Source organism: Ruditapes philippinarum, unplaced genomic scaffold, assembly GCF_026571515.1.
Source record: "Ruditapes philippinarum isolate M1 unplaced genomic scaffold, ASM2657151v2 ctg937_1_1_1_1, whole genome shotgun sequence".
NCBI classification, from domain to species: Eukaryota; Metazoa; Mollusca; class Bivalvia; order Venerida; family Veneridae; genus Ruditapes; species Ruditapes philippinarum.
The window spans coordinates 119,032-135,472 of NW_026861665.1; positions in this window are offsets into that span (position 1 = coordinate 119,032).

The window sequence follows — 16,441 nt, forward strand, 5'->3', positions numbered from 1 at the left end:
GATGAATGTGATATCTGTTTGTTCGTTCCGTTCCGTTCCGCAAAGTACCAATATCCATATAGGTAATGGTATTTAACGGAACGGAACGGAACATGATAAATCTATATATTAATAAGATTATTTAAATAGTTTAATTAAGTGGATTTATAATATTATCGAAATAAGCATAACAGTTTTATTCATAGGTGGTGGTTTCATAATTTTTAACCCAAATTTTGTACAATTGCAGCTATACATGCACCAAAGATGATTTGTAGTACGAATATTCATGTATCTATATGGTATTTTCAGGGGAAAACTTTGCCGAGAGTGTTGGAAATTACAGGGGGTCATATTAAACTGAGGTTGCAGATGAATGTGATATCTGTTTGTTCGTTTCGTTCCGTTCCGCAAAGTACCAATATCCATATAGGTAGTATTATGGAACTAAGCATAATAGTTTCATTCATAGGTGGTGGTTTCATAATTTTTAACCAAAATTTTCTACAATTGCAGATATACATACACCACAGGTGATTTGAAGTACGAATATTCATGTATCTATAGGGCGTTTTCATAGGGCAAAACTGTGTCGATAGTGTTGGAAATTACAGGGGGTCACATTAAACTGAGGTTGCAGATGAATGTGATATCTTTTCATTCGTTCCGTTCCGCAAAGTACCAATACCAATATAGGTAATGGTATTTAACGGAACGGAACAGGATAACTTTATATTTTAATAAGACTATTTAAATAGCTTAATTAAGTGAATTTATAGTATTATGGAACTAAGCATAATAGTTTTATTCATAGGTGATGGTTTCCCAAATTTTGTACAATTGCAGCTATACATGCACCATAGGTGATTTGTAGTACGAATATTCTTGTTTGTATAGGGTGTTTTCAGGGACAAATCTTTGTCGATAATGTTGGAAATTACAGGGGGTCATATTAAACCGAGGTAACACATTAATGTGATATAGTTTTACTTGGTTCCGTTCCGTTCCACAAAGTACCAATACCCATATAGGTAATGGTATTTAACGGAAAGGAACGGAACATTGTAAATCTATTTTTTAAATAAAACTAATATTATTTATTAAGTGAATTTATGCTATTATATTATGCAACTCGGCTTAATAGTTTTTTTTATTCATTACTGAAGATTTAATAATTTTCAGACCATATTTTGTAGCATTGCAGTTATATCCCATAAGGTGCCTCAAACCTTGTTCCGTTCCGCAAAATACCAATAGCCTTTTTAATTTTATGAGCACGATTATTAGTTATGACTGATTTGAGACATTTTATTGTTTTCAGCACATTTTAAAGCAATGTAAATGATTCCTAGTGAAACTAGATGCTGTTTTTATCTGTTATTTTCTTCTTTTTTTATTGAGAAAAGATACTTGTCTCCCCCAAAAAATCAATGACTTACGAAGTTTAATGACGACATTGTGAAGACAAAATGAAATACAAGAGGGTCATGATGGCCCTAAATAATCGCTTACCTGGCTGCTTCAAGTCAGCCAATACCAGATTTATATTACTTCATATAGAGGTCGCATTAAGATTGTTTTGTTCAAGTAAGACTAAAATAAACTAATTTATATCAAAGATATTTGTAAATTTGAAATGTTGACAGTGACGGTCAAGATAATTTAAAGTCAAGAAGGTCACCTTCATATGGATTATTTTCAAGGTTTTGTCCATAGTGATGTTGTGTCTAGGGAGTATAGGTGTAACAAGATTATGACAAATGTTTAAGTTTTCAGACGACAGCGGTCTGTGGTGTGGTCATTTTTGCCCATCGGGCCATGATGTGAACAATTTTAACAGAGATTTACTTTGCAATGATACTCTTATCAAATATCTTAGCTGTAGCTTCTTTGGTGATGAAGTGGACAATTTTTTTCCTATCGGAAATATATGTGACTCTCGGGTGTGGTCAGTTTGACCCAAGGGATCGTGATTTGAACGAACGTAGTAGACTTCAACTAGAAAATGCTACACCCTGTTCCTCTGGAGAAGAAAATATATGACGTTTGTCCTGTATAAGTCTATAAACTTAAGTGTTAATAATAATATTATATGATTCTTATAACTTTGGTGCGTATTTTTAAATGGCAACAAGCGATGTAATAGCGATGTAATAGGAAATTGTTGCGCATTAATTCAACACAAACAAATTCAATCGCATTTTCAGTGGTTTTAGCATGGATTCCAGTAGCAGTTTAATGTAAAAAAAGCCTTGTTTTTAAAAGTTTTAAAAAGTTCTAACTAAAGTACATGTAGATAGAAGATATCCACTTGTTATATTATGCATCCCATTTCTGCAAGACTTTGCCGGTATGTAGTCTGAAGGGGTGAATGTGTTTTAGAGAAAAAAAAGCTTAAGGTATCGCATGGTATCGCGGTAATTAATTCCTCGCGTGACAGGTAAAATGATATGCCAGTGTATATTAACTAGTGTATTTTGTGTAGCAAATCTTAATCAAATATTTTATATTAAACACTATTTGGAAAAATTGAAGTTCATAAATCATAAACATCTATTATGACTGACACTGATATCATTTTTTAGCCATTTGGTCATAAGGTATTTAGGTGGAGTTCAAGCATGGGCAAGAATGTAGATGGTCACGGACTTTTAGGTCATATTCTATTGCGTTATTCAGTATGAATAGCGGCTAGTCGTGGCAAACTGATAAGGCCTGCAGAAAGGAAATGGAAGTGATCTCATGTTTTTTGCCGGTGACAAAGGCAATTAAAACAAACACAATTATACATAAACGCACACACACGTACACACACGCGTACATGTACCGTAGATGACCGAATTATAATCATTAATTGTTTTATTGGGTCTTGATCTCATCGAACACATTGAATGTGCGTAATAAGATTATTAATGAGACTTCATTTGAATAATCAAGTTAGATGTGGTATGGTCCAGTAATTAACTCGTCCCACTAGTAATCTAACGATTGCTGGTCGCGTGGGTTCAAACCTAGTCAGTGGCAAGTCGTTTTTACCGTTAGCAAATAATTTTACAATCATTGCTTAGTACTGGTTGGTTTTCAGTTCCAGTGTCTTATCACGCATCGAGCTTCCAAAACGACAGAACTAAAATAATTGTGTATAACCTAAAGATAACCAAGTTGATATTCTAATTGTATAACGCTAGTACTTACAACAATTTGTACAAAATAAGCAGTCTGATACAAATAGATTTTTGTCGGATTTTACGTCAGGAACATAAATTGTAACTTTTCAGTCTTGCTGGTGGAGAAAGACCTCAGGTGCCTCTCCGCATATTATTTCAGGCTCGAACGGGAACCTGAATAAAACCAGTGACGTTCCGTAAATTACTTAAAGTATCTTCCTCATATAAAAGAATATTAAGTATCGTGTGGGATTCGTACCCAAAAGGTGAGGGGCTAGTAGATGGACACAAATATTAAAAGCAATATAATGATCACTAGCTCCGTGAAACTGATTAAAAAAAAATCTAGTATTTAATCTATAGGTAACGCAACTTATAACCTGTCAAGAGTCAATCTGTGAAAACTATTTATGGATCATTACACACACACTCTCTCATGGTGTACAGAATTCAAGTTGAATCCAGTCAATATTAGTGATCTACAATACTAAGAGTCTTGAAAAGATGTAAGATATAATATCATACATATATATCTCACTACGAATTGTAATCACGTCTGTAATCATCAATAGTGTGCGGTGAGTGCTCGTTACTGATCAGCCTGGCACCGTTACGATACACGTCTATGAATATTATTATATATGAAGTGAACCAATTATCCATAATTATGCTATGTATGTCACTGAGACAAACACTTATAAAGATAGTCAACACAGACTATGTTACATTGATCAATTGAACCATTTCTATAATTATAAGATCCCACAAAAATGAAGGTTAATTTTTTAACATATCTCTTATATATAACATATTATTTGACTAATCATGTATTTAAATGAAAGGGTTATATTAATCATCTCTATTGGATACCATAAAAATCTCACTCACTCAACTGTCGTTTGCGGCAGGAATAAGATAATGCTCTACCTTCCCTCGAGGCTCGTGAAGTGATGGTCATTAAATATTGTAACCATATCTGTCGTATGTACATTGCTTCAAACTTATAATTTTTATGTAGTTCCTGCTGAGATCAAAAACTTAATAACATAAAAACACAGGCTACACTTTAGAATGCACTTAACAAAATATTACTTATACAAAAATGTGGATAATTGTTATATAGAAAGACAATGCATCAATCTAGTGTTATCAGTATCAAGACGTACAAGTTCCAGATATATGTATTTATAGAGTAGTATCAGCCGTTATATACTACTATTATTGTATTCAAATGAGAAACAGAATATATAGTGACTAATGCAACCACGTGTTAATAATGGCAGTCTTCATCGATGGTAGTATTTTTATATTTCGAACCCAGCCTGATTTAATAATCTATCAGTCAATATTAATCTGTCAATGCTTCGACGAGATACTCTCCTTCTGATTATCTTATCAGCAACAGTAATACTTATGATCTCTATACGCATATAAAATGAAAATTCTCTACAGGATTTATATTCGCGTATGTAATTTCATCGAAAAACGACTGACTATGATAATCATCGTCCCTATCTCGACCTAAATTTCTTCGACATCCATGACCTTACTATTTCTCCACTATAATAGTGATCGCGCTATCCCAGATGCGAATTGTGACCCTTTGAAGCTTTACACATATGAAGAAACATGCCCTTCGAGAGATAGTCAAACGGAAGAAAGATATAATCATATTCACTAGCTACAATTTATCTCCGATCAATACTATAAGAATCAGACATCACGACTATCAGAATGAGCGTATTACATGCAAAGAACTTTATAAAATTGTTGCATTTTGTTCTTTCTGGCATATTTCTCGATAACTTAAGAATTAAAGGTAAAGTGACATCACAATCATAGGTACATTGATAACATGTTTTTTTATTAGGCTTTACTTTATGTGTTTTTCTTTTTTAATCATAGGCTGATCATATAATAAAACAATTATTGACTTATGATCCATTTAATACGATGTGATATTCACGGGTAAAATGTCATATGACATTTACCGATGAATATCACATCATATTCAATGACTCACAAGTCAATAATTGCATAATATAAAGTAACATATGTTTCCTTCTAAATTAACCTAATTCTTACACATGGACTCATTGATTATGGATAAAAAGTAACCTACATACCTACGACAACAGTTGCTTACTGCGTGACATTCATAAACATTTGTATTGAGTCTTTTCATAAAATGTACTGTTGCAAATTATATTAGTTTGTATGCTTTTATTCATTTTTAATTAGCTCATATTCAAGATAAGTCACACTAAAAACAATTTCTGATTTGTAGGCTATCATTCAATGAAACTAAACAGCAGTTGTATAACTTTGGCATAGTTTTGTTTTTGTTTTTGGTTTTTACGTCACATCGACACAGTATCGCGACGTTCCAGCTTTACTGGTGGAGGAAGACCTCAGGTGCCCTTCCGTGCATTATTTCAGGCACGAACGGGCACCACAGTAGAACCACCGACGTTCCGTAAGCTAGCTGGATAGCTTACTCACATGAAAAGAATCCAAAGTCCCTGTCGGGATTCGAACCCACAGCGGTGAGGGGCAAGTGGTTTGAAGTCAACGACCTTAACCATTCGGCAACTTTGGCATAATTTATGATTTATCTCCAAAAATCACGAGGGGGTGGCGAAAGGTCCCTTGTTGTTTTTAAAATTCAATTTGTAGATATTTTGATACAGATAATTCCTGTAAAAATAAATAAATAAATAAATAAATAAATAAAAAAACAAAAAAAAAAACATGCGATAACGGTTATAAATATTAATATGTTATGCATTAGCAACTATAAGTTAAAGTCTTATTTTATCACACTACTTTTAAATTTGATAATATATACATGCCTCCATTCTAAATTCTATATCGAAAAGTAAACATGTTACATAATTATATCATATGAACTATGAGATATTTACTTGTTTGTTTTTACTAAAGTTGTAACAAATTTGTTGACGTATAATGGCGGTTACGTATTAATCATCGGTCATAAGACCCAATGTCAGAGATAAATTAGACGGAACTTTTTGAAAGTAAAATAGAACAATCACATTGCAGCTTTATAATTATTGAAAGATTGTAATATTTTATACAGTGAGAAATAAGGTAAGAAAAAAAAATAAGAAAAAAAAAAAACACCAAGAAACATATGGAGATAATAACTGTCCAAGCAAAAAAAATAACCATTACTTTTGGAATATGTTCGAAGCTATGTGGAATGTTTTCCCCGCCACGATATGGTAAAAATTTATTCTGGGGTCTACACTATAAAACTTTAAACGATAATACTATTTAGGTCATTTTCAGGATTTCAGCAAGATATACAGTGTCACACTATCGCAAGACTATTCTTTATATTTGTGTATAGGGTAAAAAATGTATTATTTTTATTATTTGTAAATTTTTCTAACCCGGCGACATCAACAACTTACAATGGACAAACTCTTTTGTGTCTTGTTTTCATTTTTGTATCTTGTTTGCATTTTAGGAATATCATCTAAAAATTGCATCTTACTAACTAAAGAAATAAACCCGATTGTCTTGATTGCACAGCACCCATACTTGTGTCTATATAATTAGGAACATTTCTAGTTTTTTTAAATTAGCGAATTCTTGGAGATGGATTAGCACGCTTGCTCATTGGCGGTGGCCACACCCTCCCCTGCTGTTTTAGATGTATGCTTTTACAAATGCAACATAATGCAGAATAATACAAAATAATACTGAATAACAGCAGAATATTTCCGGGGTCCGCCTCACCGGATGCAGCTAAAGTTTGCTCAAAAACCATTGTTATGGCTCATGAATATCTTTTTTTGTAGGTTTTGTACTTATTAATCTTGAAACATGGAAAACTTTAAGATGTATGAGTTTCTACAAAAACATGTCGTGTTTCGTAAAGCGAACTCATTTTCCAACACCAACATCTACGCAGTCGGCAATTTCTTTTAATAAATATTTGATTAAAATGCAAAAATATATAAAAATTACAAATATTATATAAATTGAATACATCAATAATCATATGATATATTATATAAGTTTGTTTTCTATGGAACGCCGTGACTGTCTTATGCTATAAATATTTTTGCTATCTTCTGAAATGATGGTATTATTTTGTCATTTAAGCATTTTAACATGTGCAATTTACATCATATCTTGTCTAAAGACAATGTTGACTTGTCCAAACAGCATGTTAACTTGTCAAATAATCATTATGACATGTGCAGGCAACATGTTAACTGGTCAAAGTATCATGATGACTTGTGCAAACGACATGTTAACCTGTCAAAATAACATGATGACTTGTGCAAACGACATGTTAACTTGTCAAAATGTCATGATGACATGTGCAAACAGCATGTTAACTTGTCGAATTATCGTGATGACATGCTCATAATACCTAAACAAGTTAACATGTGTTTTGCACAAGACATCACGATTCTTTGACAAGTTCACATGTTGTTTGTACAAGTCATCATGATAATTTGACATGTTTACATGCTGTTTGCACAAGTCACCATAATACTTTGACAAGTTAACATGCTGTTTGCACATGTCATCACGATAATTCGACAAGTTAACATGTCGCTTTCACAAGTCACCATGATACTTGGACAAGATAGCATGTTGTGTGCACATGTTATCACGATGGTTTGACAAGTTAACATACTGTTTGCACATGTCATTATGGATTTTTGACAAGTTAACATGGCATTTGCACAAGTCATCATTACACTTGGACAGGTTAACATGTCGTTTGCACAAGTCATCATGATACTTGGACAAGTTAACATGCTGTATGCACATGTCATAACGATAATTTGACAAGTTAACATGCTGTTTACACATATCATCATGGAATATTGACATGTTAGCATGGTATTTGCACAAGTTATCATAATACTTTGACAAGTTAACAGTACGTTTTGACATGTCAGCATGATACAAGATAACATGTCATTTGCACAAGTCATCACGATTCTTTGACAAGTTAACATGCTGTTTGCACATGTCATCACAATAATTCGACATGTTAACATGTCGTTTGCACAAGTCATAATGAAATTTTGACAAGTTACCATGTCATTTGCACAAGTCATCATTATACTTTGACAAGTTAACATGGCGTTTGCACAAGTCATCACGATTCTTTGACAAGTTAACATGCTGTTTGCACATGTCATCACAATAATTCGACATGTTAACATGTCGTTTGCACAAGTCATCATTACATTTTGACAAGTTACCATGTCATTTGCACAAGTCATCATTACATTTTGACAAGTTACCATGTCATTTGCACAAGTCATCATTATACTTTGACAAGTTAACATGCTGTTTGCACAAGTCATCACGATACTTTGACAAGTTAGGATGTTGTCTGCACATGTCATCATAATCATTTGACAAGTTAAAATGTTGTTTGTACAAGTCAGCATGTTCCTTTGACAAGACATGATGTAAATTGCACATGTTAACACGCTCAAAAGACAAAATAATCATCGTTTCACAAAATAACAAAAACTTTGATTACATAAGACAGTCACGGCGTTCCATAGTTTTCTCAGTCTTTCAATCTTAAATTAATCTTCAAAAATCTTAAACGTCGGTACAATCTTAATCAACAAAGCTGGTACAAAAACATTATCTAGTCCACCATGATACTGAAAATTAAACGTTCGACACTTAAAGCTGCACGCCTCCAGATTTATGTTAATTTTCATGAAAATTTTAATAATATATTTGAAAGTAAAATATTGTGAGATGAACAAAAAAAAGTTATTTACATATTGCAATCGGCACTTACAATCCATGTAAATAACCAAAAATAGGTCAACATATGCAAAAACAGCCCTTACTGCGTTAGTAACGCAGTAGAAATATGGTGATAAAATGCTGCAAAATCGGCCTTAAATATGAAATAACATGTAAACTTTAGAATGAATCTTGAATGTTTTACCTTTTTTAAAATAGTTTAATTTTTTCTCAATTTTAATTGCCTTGAAATGGCGTGCAGCTTTAAATTGAAAATACGGGTTACGACGAAACAATTAATAGCAATGACAGTGGTTCCGCTATAAAGCTTCCTTGAAATAATAATGCTTTTACGTCGTCTTTACAAAAATAAATCACAAATAAATGATCTTTTTGCATTTTTCCTTCTTTTTAATCATTTAACGACATTAAATTACGGAAAATGTTGATTTAAAAACGCAGGAAATCGTTTATCGATATTCTCGTATGAGGATTTAAGTTCATTTTATGCAGAGCATTTTGCAATATCATTTGTTCTAAACCTCTTGTTTCCATAAATTTGAAAGATTATTTTTTTCCATATATTCTTAACCTTAACATGATTCTGATGATGATTCCTAAGCTGATAACAAATCGAAATTAATTGATTCATTTGTTTAAACATATTCCATTAAAAATGCTATTAATAGTCACTATCGTTTTGTGCTTCACAAATCCATGTCATTAATTTCCATGCGTCTTAAAAGCAAATAAATAAAAACTGTATTTTTTTCTATTTTTATGGACTTAAAAAAAGATATAAAAAAAGAAACAAACAACTTCCACACGCACACAAACGCAAGCACTCGCGCGCACACACACAAGCACAAAAAACGACCGCAATATGATAAACAATATCTTCATTCCTAATATGTTCTGGATTTTGTTATATCATAGCTTTTTGACAAAATAAAAAAGCTGTGAGAGAAATATTCTATTATATCAAATCTGTTAATTACAAAACTTATATAAACCGATTTAAATGTCTGTAACGAAATTTGGTTCGAAAATATTCCCAAGAGTATTTGTGAGGCATTTATGTCGGTAGTATACGAGATTCTTAGTTCTTCTTATTTTTTTTAGGATTAAAAGAGCGTATCTGATGATCCGACATGGAGAAATGGAAAATGCTTTAACTAGGACCAGGCCTGTTCATGGACGGCAATGGTTATGTCTTATTCCAAACGCTGCATTTGGTAAGTCTTTCACATTCTTTCAGAATGTCTGTGTAAGTAAATACTAGTAGTTTGAAATAAGAAAATGTGGTTTAGACTCAGATCAAACTTTTTGTTTGATAGATCAGTCGTGCAAATTTGCTATCAAGTTTCAGAGATGTGAATATAAAACTTTAATCCATAACGGACGGACCTATACACCTTTATGAAAAATAACTGTTTCTGCAAATTTATCAATTTAACCGTACATACATGTATTTGTGTCAAACAATGTAGAATAAGAACAATAATAAAGGTTAAAGAAATTGACGCCCTGTATCTAAGTAAAAGACGATAATAAAGATCAACAAGGCAAAGGGAACAGCTCCCGACACACCCAAGCTGCCACAGCAGGGCACCAAGAAGGCACTTAACCAAAACCGGGAGTGCTCCCACACATAATGTTTTATCACAAAATGATATGTTATTCCGTTACGGAGTATATGAGGATATTTGCAGTAAATGTATGTGCTAGTGTCAGAGATTACGTTCTTAAGAAACGTATGAAATCCCCAAGAAGATGGAAAGAATAGAAGTTAAACTGATGATATATATTGTTTTCCTTTGTTTCCTGATCATCCCTCTACCAATTACATCTAAATGGCATATTTGGAACACATACTGTCTAAAACTGACTTAAACGTAATTTCACAAAAAAGAGGTTAATTCTATTAAATAAACAACCCCATTTCAATAGCTTCGACTGTGCATCATTTTTAATGTCATACACTTTAGCGAATTACATAAATGATTTCTTTAATGGTGCATGCCCGCGAATGATCTAAAATATATATCAAGAAAATCAACTTTACGAAAATATACAAATATTTTAAGAAATACAATTTACACTTCAAGAATTATCTAAAAGTTATATGCAATTAATGACTAATTTTGCAGTGTTATGCACGGTGTCAAACACATTTTTGCATATTCAACCTATAACCTATTTTCAGTAATTCCCGTTAGTTTTATGTGCCGTTTGCAATACGTAATTTGCTTTCTTTGTACACTTGAAAGTGTTCTACTTTTCAAAACATTTAGGAAAATTTTAAGAACATTAAGCATGAATCTAGAGACTTGCTGAGACAGAAAGAAATATAAAAAATAGAAAGACAATGACCTAGATTCTTGATTCTGATCTCATCTGGAATGGTTTGCATAATAATTAATAAGACAGTATTTCAGGCGAAAATAAACAATAATGTCAACCCTAGGCAAATGCAGCATCCGTTTTACATTCCATCATATTTTCTTGTCTCCAAAAGGCTATAAACCATAAAAAGATAAAACGGTTTGGTAACTGTTATAACGGCATAGCAAAGGCGCCTTTGGATAAGTTATGTAATGATTTTAGATATCACGCAGCAAAGTTAGTCTTTGAGATTAGTGAAATGTCTCTTTAATGTAAATTGGAGAAATAGAATTAATAATATCATTTCAGAGAAAGCATGTTAGGCATGTTTGGTTCTAGAATTGTACAATAATCAAAATCATGATTAGCTATCTTTCAGCTAACGATGGTTAACAAGCGGTCATCCATTTTGTGCAAATAAAATGTGATAGATCAAATATACAGCTTAAACCGGTGCTAGAGGACGTGGAAGGTAGCATGGAATAGCGAGCAGGCACAAACAAACCAAGCCTGCATCATCTTAAATTTCCTTTAAGGGCGTTGTTTACATTCCGTTTCTCTTTCTTCTTCAGTTTTTGCATAATTTTGATGAATACCTTGCTAATTTTATAAAGATACCATTCATGATTTGACAACAAATGATAATTATAAACATATTTAAAAAAAGGAAATACTATAGTTAGGCTCGAATTTTGAATGCTAACTTTTATGCAAGCAAACAAAATATCATTTATTAAAAAAAAAACGACCAAAGAAAAAAACACAAAAAACAAACAAACAACAACACAAAGCAATATGGACATCAAAAACAACAACAATAACCTGTTATTGTTATTATTATTATTATTTCATTATTATTCAATTTGAATATTTCTTATGAATATTCATGTTTACTTATTATACAATAATTAAATGCACTAGCCAGGTTGAATCTACGAAATTCATTTCATTACAACTTTACATGCCTTGAATGTCATTGAAAGGAATTTACATGACAGTGCTGTCCACTTTATTTGATTTATGATTTATTTGTAACATACATAAAATATGTTCTTTTAATATTGCTTTAGTTAGAAATTTCACAAAAGAGGACAGAGCTTCTTAGAAGAAACTTTTTGCATAAGTACTTCAATGCCAACGGACGAAAATAAACAAGAAAAGTATATTATAATAAGACCCCCTATGAAAAATTAGAAAATGCTCCCTTTCTCCAATGAATTGCACATACAGTGTTACGTTTCTCTAGAAATATAACATTATGTCAACAAAATGCTTGTCATACGAGTATAATACCTTATAACGCAATCGTCGATATGCTACCATAATTGAGAAATTCCTGTTGGATCTTAAAATGTTATATTTTGCTTTTTGATTTTTGTACTCCATGTCAATGTAAGAGAACGTATCTTTCCTCGCTATTTTCACAACCTTAGAGTGATGAAAAAATGTGTATGTATATACATGTATTATCAAAATTGCATTTTTTTTTGCGCGAAAAAGATGCAAATAAAAATTAGTTTATTTTCTTCTGTGCTAGTTACAATATTGACTGACTGCGATACTGTTTTTCACTTTCTCAAATCTAGAATTTCCTTAAGATATTTATGGGTAATTGATATTTGAAAATTTCATTATTAACTGATGCACCAAATTGAAAATTGATGATTTCTCTAAGCAAAATATTGCTCTAAATATAATTATCCAATTTTCGCAGATAAAGGAACTGTGATGCGCTTGTCCCGAGTATAATATAGATGAAATAGTAAAGGAAAAGTAACGAACAAAAACAGTGTGTTCAAGCGGCAAGTATTTATTATTAACGTTGGAAACATAGTTAAAGAGGTCTTACTTTCTTTGGGAAGAAAATGAAATTTTCAAAACATTTATAGCTTCCGGAATTTTTCCTGTTTTTAGACTATTTGAGCAGGTTAAAAATCCGTGAAAATGTCTGTTTTTTTGTTCAAAATATCTCAAGTTTTGACTAAATGGCAGGATTTCGTGTTACCGTGCTACCGCCTCTCATGAAATATTTAATTTCATACCACTAGATGAAAATAAATCATGTTTTACAGAAAAAACTTCCTCTATATATTTTTAACATCTTTTGCATATTTGTCCGTTTTAAATGACCATGCAGTTTATCTATGTAAGAATGTATTTTTTATGTGTTTAGGTTTTAGGACCTAAGTGGAGCTCCTTTAATTAAATACCTTAACAAACTTATATATTATTAACCGTTTTTAACTTTAAGGTCTCCAACTTTCTTTGCAATTTTTCATTTTGATAGCCACTTCCAATTGTTTTTTGCGCGCCTTAATGCTCGAATTGAAAAACGAATATACTACTGTTTTTCGCGCGTGTCACGTGATTGGTTAACTAAAATAATCCAGGCGGGAATAATAGTTTTTATATACATGTACAATACATAGCAAATTGAATCATGTGACGTGAAAAGAGATCGGAAAATGTTTTTTGCTGGCATCTTTAACCTCGATTTGTTTAGTAAATTTTATTATGTTTTGAAGAATCAATCAGTGGGTTGAAAACCATCCATTTATGTTATTGTCTCTTTTCTTCAGAGCTTCGGGCTTCAAAGGACTTCATGGGTCGAGTGAATTTTCCATGCACTTTACTGTTAGCTACATTTTCGAAGTTTGTGAGAGGGATGTGACGGAAACGAAAGTATGGGAGGTTTGGAATTGTTTCTTTTATTTAAGGACGTCAAAGAACCAAAATGTAAGTTATTTTATATTTTATTTAAACTGTTTAGCCGAAACTTAATATCATTACACATGAAAATCGGGAAAGCGTTACACTTTTTTTAAGGAAAGAATGTAAATATTGCACAGAAAATCCGGGAAATGTTATTGTATCAAATAAAATTTGTAAATTATCAAATATGTTTCGTAGGTACAATTTGTTGGCACAAAGTTAAATTTTCCAGGAATAAGGACTTTAATTATAAATTAACATTAATCATAAGAATCATACATGTTAAACTTTTAATTTTTCATGTGAAGTTTCGATCATAGTTAACAGAATTTTTGACCATTATGATCATAATTCATATTTACTTACCATTGTAGCCATCTAATCAAGACCACCTGATACTTAGTGTGATGACGTGGGGGGTCTCAAGTTTGTAGGATTAAAGTTATATGAGCCGCATCACGACAAAACCAACATAGTTGGTTTGCGACCAGCATGGATCCAGACCAGTCTGCGCATCCGCGCAGTCTGATCAGAATTCATGCTGTTCGCTTACCAACCCTATTACAAGTAGAGGAACTGATAGCGAACAGCATGGATCCTGATCAGACTGCGCGGATGCGCAGGCTGGTCTGGATCCATGCAGGTCGCAAACCCATTATGTTGGTTTTGTCGTGATGCGACTCAAATTTCTATCAATTGTTGTAGTGTTGTCGTAGTCTCAGTGTCGATGAACAGTCGTGTTGGAGCAAATGTCACATTCGACAAACTGTTGTATTCAAAGCGATGTCTTTCGACAAAATGTCATGGAAGCGTATATACTGATATATACGCAATAATAAAAATGTTTTGGAAAAGCAAGAATTATTTGTTTTATAGATACATAGTGTCCAACTTTATTTGTCATCCAATGAAAACGCTGTGATCAATACATAAGGTCTAACCAAGTATTGAAACGGATGAATGACGTGTGATATGTAAAAATGATGGCCATGTTGATGACAATGTTGTTGTTTATGGTAATGTTGATGAGGACGTCCATGTGTGTAACAATGGTGATGAAATGACGTTGTTCATTGTAGTGAGCAATCATCAGGTAAATTATTTATTTAAATTAGAACACTAGCCTTTTAGAAACTAAGTTTATTTTTAGACAAATGAGTTTAAACTTTTCATGCGTTAAGTTTTATCAGTTTTTTCAGAGATGAAAATTTCAAAAGGAATCAATGAAGCTTGCAAAGTAAATCAAATACTTTATATCGGGCCATGGGGCTTGTGGGAACAAGGACATCACCCTTATGTAATGAAGTAACAGCATACTTTATTTTAAAATTCAATTTACATTTTGGAATAATTTGACATGTATAAGAAGGTTTGATATACATATATATAGTCATGTAAATGATATTAATGTCAGTTAAACCGAAAATTGCGTAGAATTACAAAATTTTATTTTAGAAATGAAGAATGTTTTTTGTCAAAATTGAAAAACTATGTTTTAAAGTTTTATGTATACTTGACGATATTTTGTGTGCATTATTTAATATTCGATTTTGGTTGATTTGTTTTCTTTCTAATTTTGGAGTTGGTGTGTGATTGGGTTATTCGAATTTGGGTTCGGTGTTTTAGTTTGTCTCTTTGTGGGAGTTGTTATGCGTGTTATGGTGGTTTTTCTTTTCTTTGTTGAGTTTGTTAATGTCATTTGTGTGTTTAATGGTAGTTTGTCTTTGTCGAAATTTCATGGCCTTATTCTGAATAGTTTTGGGAATTGGTGGTCGATAAGACAGTGATTCTTTGGCTGTATGATACATTGTGATCGATTTGAAAATTTTGGATTTTGTTATACTAGTCGAATTATTATTATTAATCATTTCAAATAGTTATAACAATTTCATTAGAAATGGGAGAAACATTTAGTTATATTGAATTTTCAGCTGTACAATACCCAATTTTGTAAATGTATAATCATATTGAGGTTTAATATGGGTAATGTGATCTACATCTACATCATACTGCTTTAAAATCGTTTTTCGATCACTCTAAGCAGGTATACATTGTATACATTTAAGAGACAGCTATAAGATACAAGGGAATCCGGGAAACCAGTCCCTAGCTCTTATTGAATAGACCCCTTGGTTTCTTTTAGCATGCCCAGTGTATAGTCACTGATACATGCGAGGATTACGCTGGATTTCTTACGCAGTACACCTCTAGGTGGTGGGAAACAACTGAAAAGTGTCTCCTGAAAAGATCCCAAGGATTTAACCTGTAACCCAGGATCGAACCCGGGACCTCAGGAGTGATAATCAGTGGTTTAACCAACTGAGCTATCGCGCCACCTATGATATTAGTGATATTATTGATAAATATATTAATATATAGGTGGAGAATGCGACAATATATTAAAGATAACATTGATTTTTTTAGATTTAGAACGT